At 41.1% G+C, this 14,411-nt stretch overlaps 1 protein-coding gene across 7 annotated transcripts in view; it reads right to left on the bottom strand.

Moving 5' to 3' along the window:
- LOC126334776 (probable inactive tRNA-specific adenosine deaminase-like protein 3) overlaps positions 1-14,030 on the bottom strand; it is a 486,162-nt gene extending 472,132 nt beyond the window's left edge. For 2 of the 7 annotated variants that reach the window (XM_049997366.1, XM_049997369.1), the window contains exon 1: positions 13,975-14,030. The gene's annotated coding sequence lies outside the window, so the exon portion shown is untranslated. Of the gene's footprint in view, positions 1-5,771; positions 7,182-13,974 lie in introns of those variants that run through there. The other 5 variants (XM_049997364.1, XM_049997365.1, XM_049997368.1 and 2 more) reach the window with 4 other exon arrangements.
- Between the last annotated feature and the right edge of the window lie 381 nt (positions 14,031-14,411).

Raw genomic sequence — 14,411 nt, 5'->3', positions numbered from 1 at the left:
CTCCCCGAACTTGTCCTCTAAGTGCTCGACGAAGAACTGAGGCTTCATGGATGTAAAGGATTCACCATCAGCTCTCGTACACACCAGGTAACGGGGCGAGTTTGGTTCGCTGGCATCCTTAGTCTTTCGTTCCTCCCATGGTGTAGCCAGGGAGGGGAACGATTTGGGGTCATATGTAGTTGCGTTGTATTGAGCCCTGGAACGCTTAGAGACTGCTGGCGGCTGGCCACCAGCAAGAGATGATGTACCACGCTTCATTGCGGGTCATCCGCCCTGATGCCACCTACTCCGACCAAGGGCCCTCCCCACGGGCGCCACCCAGCCTCAGCAACGACCACCTGGCAGGACGGCCATTGCCGGGAGTCCCAATGCCCCAAGGAGATAGGCATCTACTCCTTGGCATACGTGGGGAGTTAACGGCGCTGGCATCAGCAGAGCGATCCCTGTGTAGTCAGGGGGCTACAACCAACAGGGTACATGGCGGCCCCACCACAATGGACTGGCTACCGTGCTGGATTTCAGGTGATGTAGTCCAATATCGTCATTGGCGCATAAAGCGGCACAGGATAGCAGACTGCAAGAAACCGCACCCAAGAACAAATCCACGCCCAAGAGATGGTAGGTGAGCGGGACTGCTAAGCGATGACGACAAACCTGGCTAGAGATGGTAATGCTTGATGGACACATCGCTCCTTGTAAGGTGCCCTTCCCCAATCGGCTCGCTCTTCGGAAAATTTAGAAGGATGGAGGTCAAACCCGTTAGGGGACCATCTCACAAGGCCAAAACGTTTGAGACTCCTTTTAGTCGCCTCTTACGACAGGCAGGAATACCGTGGGCCTATTCTTACCCCTGAACCCACAGGGGGTCGTGTCCTCTCAACTGACCCCCGGGAAGGAAGGCCAGAGATGAGCTGTTGGCCGAACTCACTATAAGGATCTACATAACGGACATATACAAGAGCGATTTTCTCCAATCGAATGTTCCACGTGGGTAGAGGACAATGTAAAAGTAATTACAAACTGAGAGTATGAGGTAAACATTCCGACTGACCGCTATATGGCAGGGTGAGCAAAATAAAACTGGTCCAGAAAATATTTATAAGAGTGACACTGAACCATCCTTTGTTAACGAACACGGGAACTGTTCATCACAGAAAATACTGGAACCCGTGATTTCGATGCACCAGTCAGTTGCCATCACATGTCTGCACATGCGCATCTCCTACAAACTCTGTCCCGAGTACTAGCCTGTGTCATTACATTTGCATGAGAGAAAGGAGAAGGCGTCTTTAGCGACCACTGGAGTGCAATGCAAACTGGTGCTCATGATAAAACAGCGTTTGTTCACTGTCGAGCGGTATGCAAAGCACTATTCATGGAAAAAGTGTGCAGACCTGTTTGCACCAGAGTTTAAGACTGGAAGTGTCTTGGCAAAACATCCAGCAAAATCTGCAAAATTTAGTAGAAAAGTGGGTAGCGAATAAAAACCGTAAATATCCTAAAAGAATTCCAACACAGAAAACAGGCTCGAATGGGGGAAAGCTTCGAACAAAGTCTGATAAAATCTCAATGCCGTTTATCTGTCATGTACAAACATTATCAAAACTGAAACTTCCTGGCAGATTAAAACTATGTACCAGACAGCAACTCGAACTCGGGACCTTTGCCTTTCGCGAGCAAGTGCTCTACCAACTGAGCTACCCAAGCACGGCTCACGACCCGTCCTCACATCTTCAATTCTCACAGTACCTCGCCTCCTACCTTCCAAACTGGTAGAGTACTTGCCCGCGAAAGGCAAAGGTCCCGAGTTCGAGTCTCGGTCCGACATACAATTGTAATCTGCCAGGAAGTTTCATATCAGCGCACACTCCGCTGCAGAGTGAAAATCTCAATATCGAAACTGACCTGCATCTGCATGCTCACAGATTTACTGTGTATGCTTGAATTATTATCCAAACCAAGTTTTGTGTGTTGTATTCTGCCAGTGGTTCCTGCGTGAGGTGGAGTCAGGATTTTCACATCTGTAGTTTTTCATGTCTTCGGATGAGACCTGAGACAACCTGACGGGATATGTGAACTCACAAATCATGCACCACTGTGCGTCGGAAAATCCCTAACAAAACCTTGAAGAGCCGTTGCGTAATCTCAGGACTGGTGTTTGGTGCACAATGTCTGGTGGCCGGAATGTTCCACGATTCTTTCACTTAGTTGTTAATACTAATCGGTATGTCCTGAAACTGTTTAACCCATATGTGAATTAACTCACAGAAGATGAATGACTGTATGGAAATTTTCAGCAAGGCACAGCAACAGCACACATTGCGTTGATAACCTTGTCACGAGTGCTCGAGGTGTTCAGTGATAAGAGAACAATCAACGGCATCAATCCGATCTCCTGGCCACATGGATCACCTAGTCTCTCTCTCTCTCTGTGATTTTACATGTGGGGTAAACTGTAAAGTCAGGTGTACTCAAAACATTCCTTACATATTGGAAGAGCTACAGTAAAACACTGAATACGCTACTGTTATTGTCCAGACAGAACTACTTCGCGTGTCCCATAGTTCGATGAATCGAGCACAGCGCTGTATCGACGTAAACGGTGGCCATTTCCAGCATCTTCTGTGATGTTCATTAACGAGAAAAAGTTTAGAGAAGGTTTGAAATTGTGTGTAAAGTTAGTTGCAAGTTAGTAAGTGCTCTCAAATACTGGATGAATATAATCTGGATAACTACGTGCTGTGAGTTACACTTTTCACGACATACACAGTTCCTAACTATATTATTTGACTCACTGAGTTAAACTTTTAACATAAGATTGTACCTGTTCATGAGCACATTGTGACAGGAGTAAAATTCTTTAAAGTCTTATTGTAAATACTTTTGTTTTACTTTTATCTCCCCCCCTCCTCCTCCCATAATTCATCTTGGCTGAATTGTTTGTGCTGGGTTCAAAGCTCATGGGCCTTCTTAGCATATATATACATATAAGTGGTTATCTCACAGTCCCTGTTCCAGCTTGACTATGTAGCAGCTTTCAGGAGCAACAAAAATTTAATTTTAAATATATTGCATAATAGCTGACCAAATTTAAAAATTTTAAATGCTGCCACAATCTACTAATGAAGAATAAGTATTATTGTTAGAATCTGTGTATGTGTCTTGAGGCAGCATAATTCACAGTGTGCAAATATCCAGATTATATTAAACTACTATCTGAGAGCACTTAAAAACTTGCAAATGTAATTTCAGACCTTTTTTTAAAACATTTTTTCACTTACCAGATTAACGTCAAATATTTAACAGACGAGCGTATTTGTGAAGCAATTAGAAGTTTGAAACTGTTTTCTACAGGGGAATTCGACTCTTTAAAAAAATCAGATGTTTTCTATTTAGTTTTGAACTTTTCTGCAAAAATATGGCGCTACAATCCAATGTACTTTAAGCGAAAGCCTGGCAGTACACAAGACTGTAGTGCTTGCTGGCTTCTGGGTCGGGATCTTCGGCCGCTGTTTAACAATCTTCCTGACGATTTGCCAGTACGAGTGGCTGGCATTTTAAAAGGTTCACCCTTCCACTACTGAAAATCATCCAGCGTGAAATATTATGGGCAGTTAGTCACTCTCATGTTTCATGCTTAATGTGTAGACAGTAATCGGGAAGACGCTCATCATCTTTAACGTTCAGTTTCTGCAAGAGAGGACTTCTCTTCTACAATACAGTATAGGTTTTGTTGATGTACCCGGTTCATCATCTTTTGTTAATAACGCTGGAACTGCGACTAATTTCCAAGTGAGTGACTGGTGTAGTTTCGCCAATCCAGGAATACTTAATATAATATAGTTAACACACATTCTCGTACATATTTCTCGTCATAGCAACTTCGTCTTTCTGTATCAAGATACAGAACACCTAAATTGCTTCATACGTTTTCTCTAAGTGTAACATGCAATTCGTAACAAGGCTACAACTTACCCTCACTTTTATAAAGTACACTAACTTCAAGACAAGATATAAAAAAATATTTAAGATAGTACTTCATCAACATAATTAACAATTGAGTTCTTATTACACAATCTGAAAAGATCTTCAGATTTTTACCAATATACTTATTCTCTAGGCCCAAAATACGTCAAGTTACGATATCTGCAAAGTTCTAGGCTTAATAAGTTTTATGTTCCACCTGACAGGTAATCCTTGGGAATATTATTGATTTTACATATGTCTGAGTGTTTGTTTCACGTAATTATAGTCCCCGTTTTCTTACTTTTTATTCCTTATATGTATATAATGACACCACCGATTCTCAAAGGGTATCACTACATTCTTGTGAATACGTGTTTGGCTAACACGGAGACTGAGTGTCTGCGGCACTACTCCCCTTTTGGTCCTGCAGTACTAACCTCAGACTATCCTCTTTCTCCCCTCGTGAGCCCGTTCAGTAGAGGCTGCGTACAGGCTAGCTCAATCTAGGCGCAGTGGAAAGGCGAAATGGGAAGAAGACAAGAATTTCTGGGCAAGTGGATATAGGGTAATATCAACAGCAGCAGAAAATATTAGAAGGGACGTAGGTTTTGTTATGAATAGGAAGGTAGGGTAGGGAGAGAGTTACTGCCTTCAGCATAAGATTGTTGTTATCAGAATTGACAGCAAACCACCGCAACGACAATAATTCAGGTACACTCGACGATATCGCAACAAACAGAAGATGAGGAGACAGAAAAAGTATATGAGGACATTGAACGGGTAGCTTGGTATGTAAACGGAGATGATAATCTAATAACCGTGGGAGATTTGAACTGAGTAGTAGGAGAAGGAATAGCAGAAGAGTGTGGGTTTGGTAGTGGCGATCAGAGTGGAGAGACTAATTGAGCTCTGCAATAAATTTCAGCTAGTAATAGTACTGTTTAAATCACAAGGGGAGGAATACTTGGAAGAGGCACAGAGATTCCATCTGGATTACATCATGGTCAGACAAAGATTTAAAAATCTGATACTGGATTCTAAGGCTTACTCAGACGCTAATGTAGACTCAAATCACAATTTAGTAATGGTGAAGAGGAGAACAGGCTGAAGTTTAAGAAAATCATCTGTAAGTACCAGTGTGGAAAGTAGTGGTATACTGAAGTACTGAGGAATGATGAGATGAGTTTAAAGTTCTCTGAGACTGCAAATAGTTTGATAACGAAACCCTTAATAGGCAGTTACATGGAGATGGATGGACTTCTCTAAAAAGAGCAGTCACAAAAGTTGGACGATCAAATACAGGTACAAGACAAACAGCTGCAAAGAAATCTTGGGTAACGGAAGAAATACTTCAGTTTATCGACGAACGAAGGAAATACAAAAACTTTCAAGCAGCGACAGGAATACAGCAACGTAATTAATCACTTAGGAATGAAATAAATAGTAAGTGTAGAGAAAAACAGTTGCAGGAAAAATGGGAAAAAATCGAAAAGAACTAGTCGTCGTAACGACTGTTTCGGCATACAGAAAAGCCAAAACATCCTTGCGTTGTATTAAATGCAAGGGCGGCAACATTAAAAGTGCGACAGGAAAAACAGAGAGAGCGCATAACTGTAAGGCGTATACAGAGAGTTCATTTTAACTGAAGACATTGAAATGTCTCGAAAACTACACATTGGATCGAAAAAAGTTATAATTCAGATTAGTTTGTGACGGAGGAGAACATCTATGATATCACCCTGTGAGTGAGTGAGTGGCAACTTTTTTTAATTGTAGATTACGATTCTACGGCCAAATGTACATACGTTTTGTCTGAAGCATTTTCTTCGTTTCGCCACAGATGTCGCTGTAATCGGAGGAATAGACATGGTAATTTACGACATGCTGCTCAATGGCCCTTTAATATCCAATGGCAGTGGGACTCCACCTCCATGCTGAGAGAATACAAAAGGCTAGTATTTCATAACTTCTAATTGAAAACCCCATTCCTAACGATGCATTCCTCGAACATATCGAACAGGAGGACCACCTGAATCGCCACCTTGGCTCTGTAGAGAAATACGACACATTATAATACACCGCGACTCGAGCTCACATACTGTGCAGAGAAAGAACAGATAGTGGCTTGAAACATTACAATATTTGTACAGCGTTCACTGCCTGCATATCTACCTATCATTTAGAGAACAGACGTTTAAGTGGACGATGAATATTGCAACCACCGAGGAAAAACTTGAAATGATCCTGTTTTACAGAGAGTGCAGGAGAAATGTTGAGGCTGCTGTTGCCTAATGTTTTCTAGAAAAAGCTCGCTCTCGTTCGTTCTTTTACAAGGTTGTGAATGCCTTTGTGTGTGATGGCAGCGTGCATATCAGCAAAAGGAAGCGAAGAAAATGTGTTATAGAGGAAGCTACTGAAATAGCTGTATTAGCGGCAGAGCACCACAGCCCTCGGATAATAGACAAACCCTACTGGTTACGGCAATCTGACCATCAACGTCCTTTGTCGGTTAACGTATGGTGTGGCACACAGCGGAACGAACTCACTGGTCCGTATTATACCGACGGCACGCTAAATAGAAGCAAATATCGATCGCTTTTTGAACAAGACAGAACTGTACTACTGCAAGATGTTAGCCTGGACGTTCGACTATGTATGTGGCTTCAGCAAGAAGGTTGCCCAGAGCCTTTCGCAATTGAAGCACGGGAGGTATTAGACCGTGTTTACACTGGTCGGTGGATCGGCAGAGTTGGCTCTATTAATTGGCCCGCTAGGTCGCCGGATTTCTTTCTATGGGCATTTTTTAAAGATAAGGCGTACCAGCAAGTGCCAACAGGCCCTGAGGACATCAGAAACCCCTGTGTTGACATTCCCACAGATATGCTCCTGTCCTACGCACGGTCATTGAAATGAGGATCAGTAAGTGTATTGAAGTTGGCAATACTATGTTCGAACACTTACTCTAACTGGAAGAGTAGCGTTCACCTCTAGCCACGGCCACAGCGGCGCTTCGAGTAGTCCCCTGTTCGGCATGTCGGAGGAATACAACGCTGCGAATGGGGTGTCCAATTAGTAGTTATGAAGTACTGGCGTGTTCAACCCTCGCAGCATGGAGGTGGGGGTCCCACATACTATTAGACACTGAAGGGCCGTTGCGTAGCATGTCGTAAATTACGACTGTGTACCCATTTCTGTTCCAGGGATTACAGTGCCATCTGTGGAGAAACGAAGAAAATGCTTCAGACAAAACGTATGTACATTTTTCTATAGAATCATAATGCGCAATTACAAAACAGGGGTTCCCACTGAAGATTTCAAAGCTGCCCACCGCCACCCACGCACGGGGTTGGGTAGGGGGTGGAGTGTTGTACAATCAAATCTCATATCTAATGAATTTTGCCTTCCCTAGAGATTCGATATATCGAGGTTGCCGGAAAAAAATTACAACCCACGGTTTTTTTCGCGTTTGTCTGAGGTGGGGGCCTACATTTAGTACTGGTACTACAAAAAAGTAATCACATTTTTATGCATATTGTTTTACTTCTTATTAATTAGACAACAATTTATTAAAATTTCCTGGCAGATTAAAACTGTGTCGGACCGAGACTCGAACTCGGGACCTTTGGCTTTCACGGGCAAATCATCTGAGCTACCCAAGCACGACTCACACCCCGTTCTCACAGCTTTACTTCCGCCAGTACCTCTTCTTCTACTTTCCAAACTTCCTGCGAACCTGAGAGGACGGGGCGTGAGTCGTTCTCGGGTAGCTCAGATGCCTGCGAAAGGCAAAGGTCCCGAGTTCGAGTCTCGGTCCGGCACACAGTTATAATCTGCCACACTCCGCTGCAGAGTGAATATCTCATTCTGGAAACAATTTATTAATTTAAAATAAAGTGCTTTCATCGTAAGAAAATTATATCCAGTAAAAGAATACGAAGTACATAAAAATTTAAAAGTAGTCCGTAATTTTGGCTTGCTTTAAACATTTGACCATCTGCGAGTAAATGTCATTGAATATGATTACGGCTGAGAACACATTATCCCCTACATCCTCACACCTCTCCAGTACGCTCTGATTATGTCGATAACCTGTTTGGCCTGCCTGGCCATCACTGGCGGTGCTTCTTTGACCTCTCCCTCCCCCTCTTCGCTGTCGTTTTCGTCCCCGTATTTTTCCTTCACTGTGACGCTCCGTCTCGGAGTATGGGACTTCATCATCATCTTCGCGGAGTCAACAATTTTGGTTTCTCTTAGCGATCCTGATACTGCGACATCGTTGTCTATATCCACGAACGTGGATAGTGTTAAAACGAGTCACCACTTTTGTCCAATCGGACTTTAATCAAATTTCCCATAAGCCGGTGTCAGAATCAAACTATGATTTTACGTGCTTAAGTATTAAACCCACCAGCTGCTCATTTTCATCTGTCGTCGAAAACCCACATGTTCGGTAAATATTGACGATCGTTTGTTCCTTCGCGTTTCTTGACGCTTTTCCAGCATTCGCATATCATCTAAAATGTTGACAGTTGTGGGGTTGTCATCGTCAATATTGCGGACTGTCAGTCGGACCACTTCGTACTTTTTTCTTTTTTTTTTACGTTTATTCCTTGTTGTAAGGGCTGCAGGTTCGCCGTAGAGTCAGGTGGTAAAAATTGTTGTGTCACACACGCCGCAATTATCCACAAACAACACAACTTTTCGTTTTTCCGTAGTCATTTTCCTATCAAGATACTTTAACCAGTTGGTAAACACTTCTGAAGTCATCCATGCTTTCTTGTTCGCAGTATGTACCAAAGAGAAGACTTACACCCGGAAAAACGTCGCGGTTTCTTAGGTTATCCAGTCATAAGTAGCTTGTGTTTTTCTGTGCCAGTCATATTTGCTGCAAACAATGGAAACACGACATTTGCTTAGTTTACCTCCGGGACGATTCTCTCCTCTGAAAGTCAAAGTTTTGTCTGGAAGACATTTGTGGAAAGTGTCAAAGTTCATCTGCATTAAAAACATAATCCGCTTTGTAATCTTGAAGGATTCTCCGCACATCTACCTTCTACTCATCACTTATCTACACTGCCTTTTCCCCACTCACTTTTCGAAAAACAACACTATTTTCTGAAACTTCCCAACCACCCGTTACTCGCACAAAATGTATCGTATCCCAACGCTGCCGCAAAGTAATCTGGCTTTTATTTCAAAATAATTTCACCAATAGTCACATTATTGTACCTCTGTTGTCGGAACAACTGCACTAAACACCCTTCTAAATCTGGAAACTCAGGCTTTCGTTATCGTTTCCAATCTGTCCCTTCACCTGTGTTAATCACGCGGTCTTCATTCTCGATCATTTTGGATGTGTGCTTGCTAGAATCCCAAACTCTGTAGTTACGTCTTTTTCTTCGCTCCTGCTTTTACTTCATTAGTGGACTTTTGCTTTTCAGCTGCTGTCAGACTGCAGGGAAAGATGGCTAATATAAATACGACATGTATGAGGAAACAACAAGAATGGAGGACTAACAATATTGTATTCAGATTAAAAAGAGTGTAAAACTGGGGTGCTGTCTTTCATCCCTGCCATTCAAAGGATAAATCAAAGTAGCGGTGAGCACACACTTTGGACTGAGAGTAAACTGAAGAAAGACGAAAGTAATGAGGAGTAGCAGACATACCATTAGCAAAAACACTTACCAATATATGTGAATAAGAAGTAGACAAAGTTAAAGAATTCTTCTTCATGGGGATAAAGCAATGAGGATATATATGCAGACTAGCAGAGGCAAAGGGTACATTTCTGGTCAAGAGAAGTTTACTAGTATAAAACATAGGCCTTGATTAGAGGAAGAAATTCTTGAGAACATACGTTTAGAGTATAGTATTCTATGGTAGTCGATCATGGACTGTAAAAAACCGGAAAAGGAGAGAGTTCAAATGGCACTGAGCACTATGGGACTTAACATCTATAGTCACCAGTCCCCTAGAACTTAGAACTACTTAAACCTAACCAACCTAAGGACAGCATACAACACCTAGTCATCAAAGGAGAGAGTCAAAGCAGAGAGTCAAAGGATTTGAAATGTGGTGGTACAGAAAGATGTTGAACATAAGGTAGACTGATGCCGTAAGAAATGAGCAGGTTCTCCAGCAAAGAAAGGAATACATATGTTTTGACATCAGAGAATGGTTCTAGAGGCAGTGAGAGAGGGTAAAAACTGTAGGGAAAGACGGAGATGGAAATAAAACCAACAAAAAACTGAGCACATATGGTGCAAATGCTACTCAGAGATGAAGAGGTTAGTGTGAAAGAGGAATTGGTGGTGGGCCACATCAGTCACAGGCCAGAGGAGAGCGTTAAACTTCAAGTTGTTGAACCTGTAGTAGTATTGGTAATTTGAGAGGACACTCAGAAATGACACAGACATAGCATCAGAATGGTTTCTCAAACAATAATAAGCAAACTGATCTATACTAGTTGATGTCTGGGAATGCAAGAAAAAAACACCAAATATCTTTAATGCAGTTGTCAAAGGTGGATAATGAATGCCAGACCATGTTCCACCAGAAGGAAAGGCAGACCAAGAGCTAGATGGATGGACAATGTGCAGGCTGACCTTGCCGAGATGGGGAGATATGGAGGGTGATTGTTGAGGAGGTCAAGGCCCACCAGGTGCCGAAGAAGTTGTCAAATCAGTCAACACTGAATTAAACTGATCACTGAGCCATGAAATGAAATGACTATCTATCAAGGTATCTGTTTCTATTATTAAACACATAACTTCGCCAGTTATGTAAAAGCCAGCATAACCATGGAACTTTGTAAGAATCTGGGCATTTCCCGAACAAGGATTGATGTAACACTTACAGCCTAGAGGCTTGCACCAGATAGACAAATGAAGTGAGGTGAACAAATCAGTATTTGGACTGAAGACAACAACATTAACAACAACAACAATGCAAAATGTTACATTTTAATACCTTTGGTATTGTCTTTTCAAGAGTACTCACCTGGGAAAGCATCTTTCATTATGACCTTCACTTTTGTACACTGAATGATTGAGTAAGAATACATGTTTAATATATCTTCTGTGAGATGTATACTATACGTAGCAATATTGAATGTATGTGTGTTTTCCAATCATCTGTTTGACTTGGCCTATTTAATGTACATTATATTAATACTTCTTCTATAGATCATGAATATGACATCTCGTAATGATGTGGAATGCGGCATTTTAACATAAGGTTTCTTAACACAAAATATTATTATGTTGCTACTGCATATCTAAAAATTCATCTATTGAGTTGAAGGAGTTGTTTTTCAGAAATGCTTTTAATTTGCTTTTAAATGTTGGTTGGTTATCTGTCAGACTTTTAATGCTGTTTGGCATATGACCCAATATATTTGTGGCAGCATAATTCACCCCTTTCTGTGCCTAAGTCAGAATTAACTCAGAATAGTTGAGATCAACCTTTCTTCTAGTGTTGTAGCTACACACTTCACTGTTATTTTTGGTCTGGGATGGGTTATTAATAACAAATTTCATAACTGAATAAATGTATTACAAAGGTACTGTGAATATCCCGAGCTCCTTAAATAAATGTCTGCATGGTGATCCTGGGTGGTCTCCAGTCATTATTCTGTTCACACACTTTTGTGCAATGAATACTTTTTCTCTAATGATGAATTACCCCAAAATATGATACTATATGAAAGCAATGAATTAAAACCAGCATAGTAGGCTAATTTACTGATATGTTTATCACCAAAATTTTCAACAAACCTAACCCTTTCAGCAGATCACTGTGTTTCTTCAAATTCAATTTCTCATCACTACACACACCCAGAAATTTTGAATATTCTGCCTTAGCAACTGACTTATGTTCATAGTACATATTTACCAATGGTGTTATGCCACTTACTGTACTGAAGTGTATATAGTGTTTTCCCAAAATTTAATGAGACTCCATTTGCAGAGAACCACTTAATAATTTTCTGAAAGACATTATTTACAATTTCCTCAGCTTATTCTTGTTTGTTGGGTGTGATTACTATACTTGTATCAGCAGCAAAAAGAAGTTGCCTTGCATTTTCATGTATACAGAACGGCTCATTAATATATGTGTTACAGACAACAAGGGATCAAAGACTGTACCCTGTGGGAAAAAAATCTTGATACCTCCACGGTTAGAGGACTCTGCTGATTTTTGCAGACACTCTGTACTGTTAATTTCAACCTTCTGTATTCTTCCACATAAATATTAATTAAACCATTTGTGCACTGTTCCACTCATACCACAATACTTAAGCTTATCTATAAGAATGTTATGATTCACACAATCAAAAGCCCTTGAAAGATCACAAAAACTGCCAATGGGTGATGTTCAGTTATTCAGAACATCTAATACTTGATCAGTGAAAGCATGTATAGCATTTTCTGTTGAAAAGCCTTCCTGAAAACCAAACCGACATTTTGTTCAAATGGCTCTAAGCACAATGAGACTTAACATCTGAGGTCATTAGTCCTCTAGACTGAGAACTACTTAAACCTCACTAACCTAAGGCCATCACACACATCCATGGCCGAGGCAGGATTCGAACCTGCGACCTTAGAAGCAGCGCTGTTTCGGACTGAAAGGCCTAGAACCGCTCGGCCACAGCGGCCGGCGACATTTTTTAGTACTTCATTTTTAGAAATCCGTGATTCTAGTCTTCAATACACTACTTTTTCAAGAATTTTGGATAAAAACTGTCAAAAGTGAGACTGTTAGCATCAGATCTATCCTTTTCCCTATACTGACTGATTGCGTGGATCAATAAAGATACAATAAAGTAACGGCATTATTTTCCACAGCTGCCTTGCATCGATTGTCAACACGAAATTCTAACTCGCTATGAACAGTAAGTATCCCAGAAGCTGTCAGATGGGATTAATAAAACGTCAGAAAACCGCGCATCGGCATGCCATTCATCTTACAGCAAAAATTACAAGAAACACGGCACCAATGCAGATAAAAACCTACGAAAAACGTGCCCTACGAATATTTATAGTGAAATGGCACGCCGGTAGCTAAATGTTACCATGAACTACTCGTAATGATTTTGTTGATAAATTATACTATTGAAATGAGATGACATATACGTATTTCCTCTACTGCCTCTTTAATCGATGAATTTGAAACGCTACACATAGGTCAACTTTCTAGAGGAACCTAATTACAGTGAAACCTACCTTCAACAACGACTATGCGAAACACACAGTTCGCCAAATGCATAAATGACTAAAGCACACAATAGCAAACGTGCCAACTTATCCACAGACGCAAGATAACTTCAATAAAAATAAAAAATCGCAGACAAGTGGAAGCAGCAACATCCGAAAGTGCATCATTAATCGCGTCAACAAAACCGAAGAGATCGCAGAAATAAAACTGAAATTACGCTTCTAGGTACATACATTAATGATATTACGCGATTCACTAAACTCATTGTACTTACTATCAAAAGGCAACGATACTGTCAATATTAGCTTTGCCAACAAATTTGCAGGACTTCACACAGATACTAAACGAGGCATGACTGCTCTTTCCATACTGCTACTGAGCACACACGCAACATAAGTTTCGATCTTTGGTGAGGAATAATTTAAATAAATTTTAAACTTTTAAATAAACGGTCTGAATACAGTTCAGTGGCGGGTCTGTTTATGGGACTTCATATTTCTTACAAGATGTTACTTCCTAAACCGAAACGTGCAGCAGACAACTTTGGTTCGAGTTTTTATTTAATACAGTCCAACAACAGATTTGCATCTCCCAGTCTATTAAACGCACGTGGCTTTTTAAGCTTGTCAGATACTTTCGACAAAATTATAAAAAATTCACAACATAAAAAGGGCACAGCTGAGTACTGTGCATTTAAAAGCAGGTTACACACGATTATATCGACAAAACTACAATGACACACACATCACATTGCAGAACGGTACAACGTTGCTTTTAATAACAACTCACTGTCTGGGATAGCAGACCACGCCGACGTAAACACCAGCACGCTAGCCAAAGAACTCACCGCGAAAAGAGAACGCACCCCAGCAACATGTGTGCAGTGATCAATAATGGCTGTGAACTTTGGAATAACATCTTTGGCAGGTTTGGGAGAAGCCGGGAACTGGCATAAGTTCAACTGTGTCTATAATTTTGCGGTCATGTAGAGTAGCTAAACGTAACAAGACATGAATTCAGGTTCTTTTAATCCATCGGAAACTGATAACGGTGTTGACAGAAATCATATAAATAATCTGAATGGAAAACCAGCTCACAAGCACACGCCACTGAAAACTTATCAATGAACACTATATCTTGCTTTCGTTTCTCTAGTGCTTTTGGTTTCCTGTCTTACGTAACACAGAATCCTGCCGACTTTTAAACCACAAAGCAATATGGAACTG

Source organism: Schistocerca gregaria, chromosome 2, assembly GCF_023897955.1.
Source record: "Schistocerca gregaria isolate iqSchGreg1 chromosome 2, iqSchGreg1.2, whole genome shotgun sequence".
In the NCBI taxonomy this organism is placed as follows: Eukaryota; Metazoa; Arthropoda; class Insecta; order Orthoptera; family Acrididae; genus Schistocerca; species Schistocerca gregaria.
Note: the sequence above shows the minus strand (reverse complement) of the source record. Positions and strands in the feature narration are given on the sequence as shown.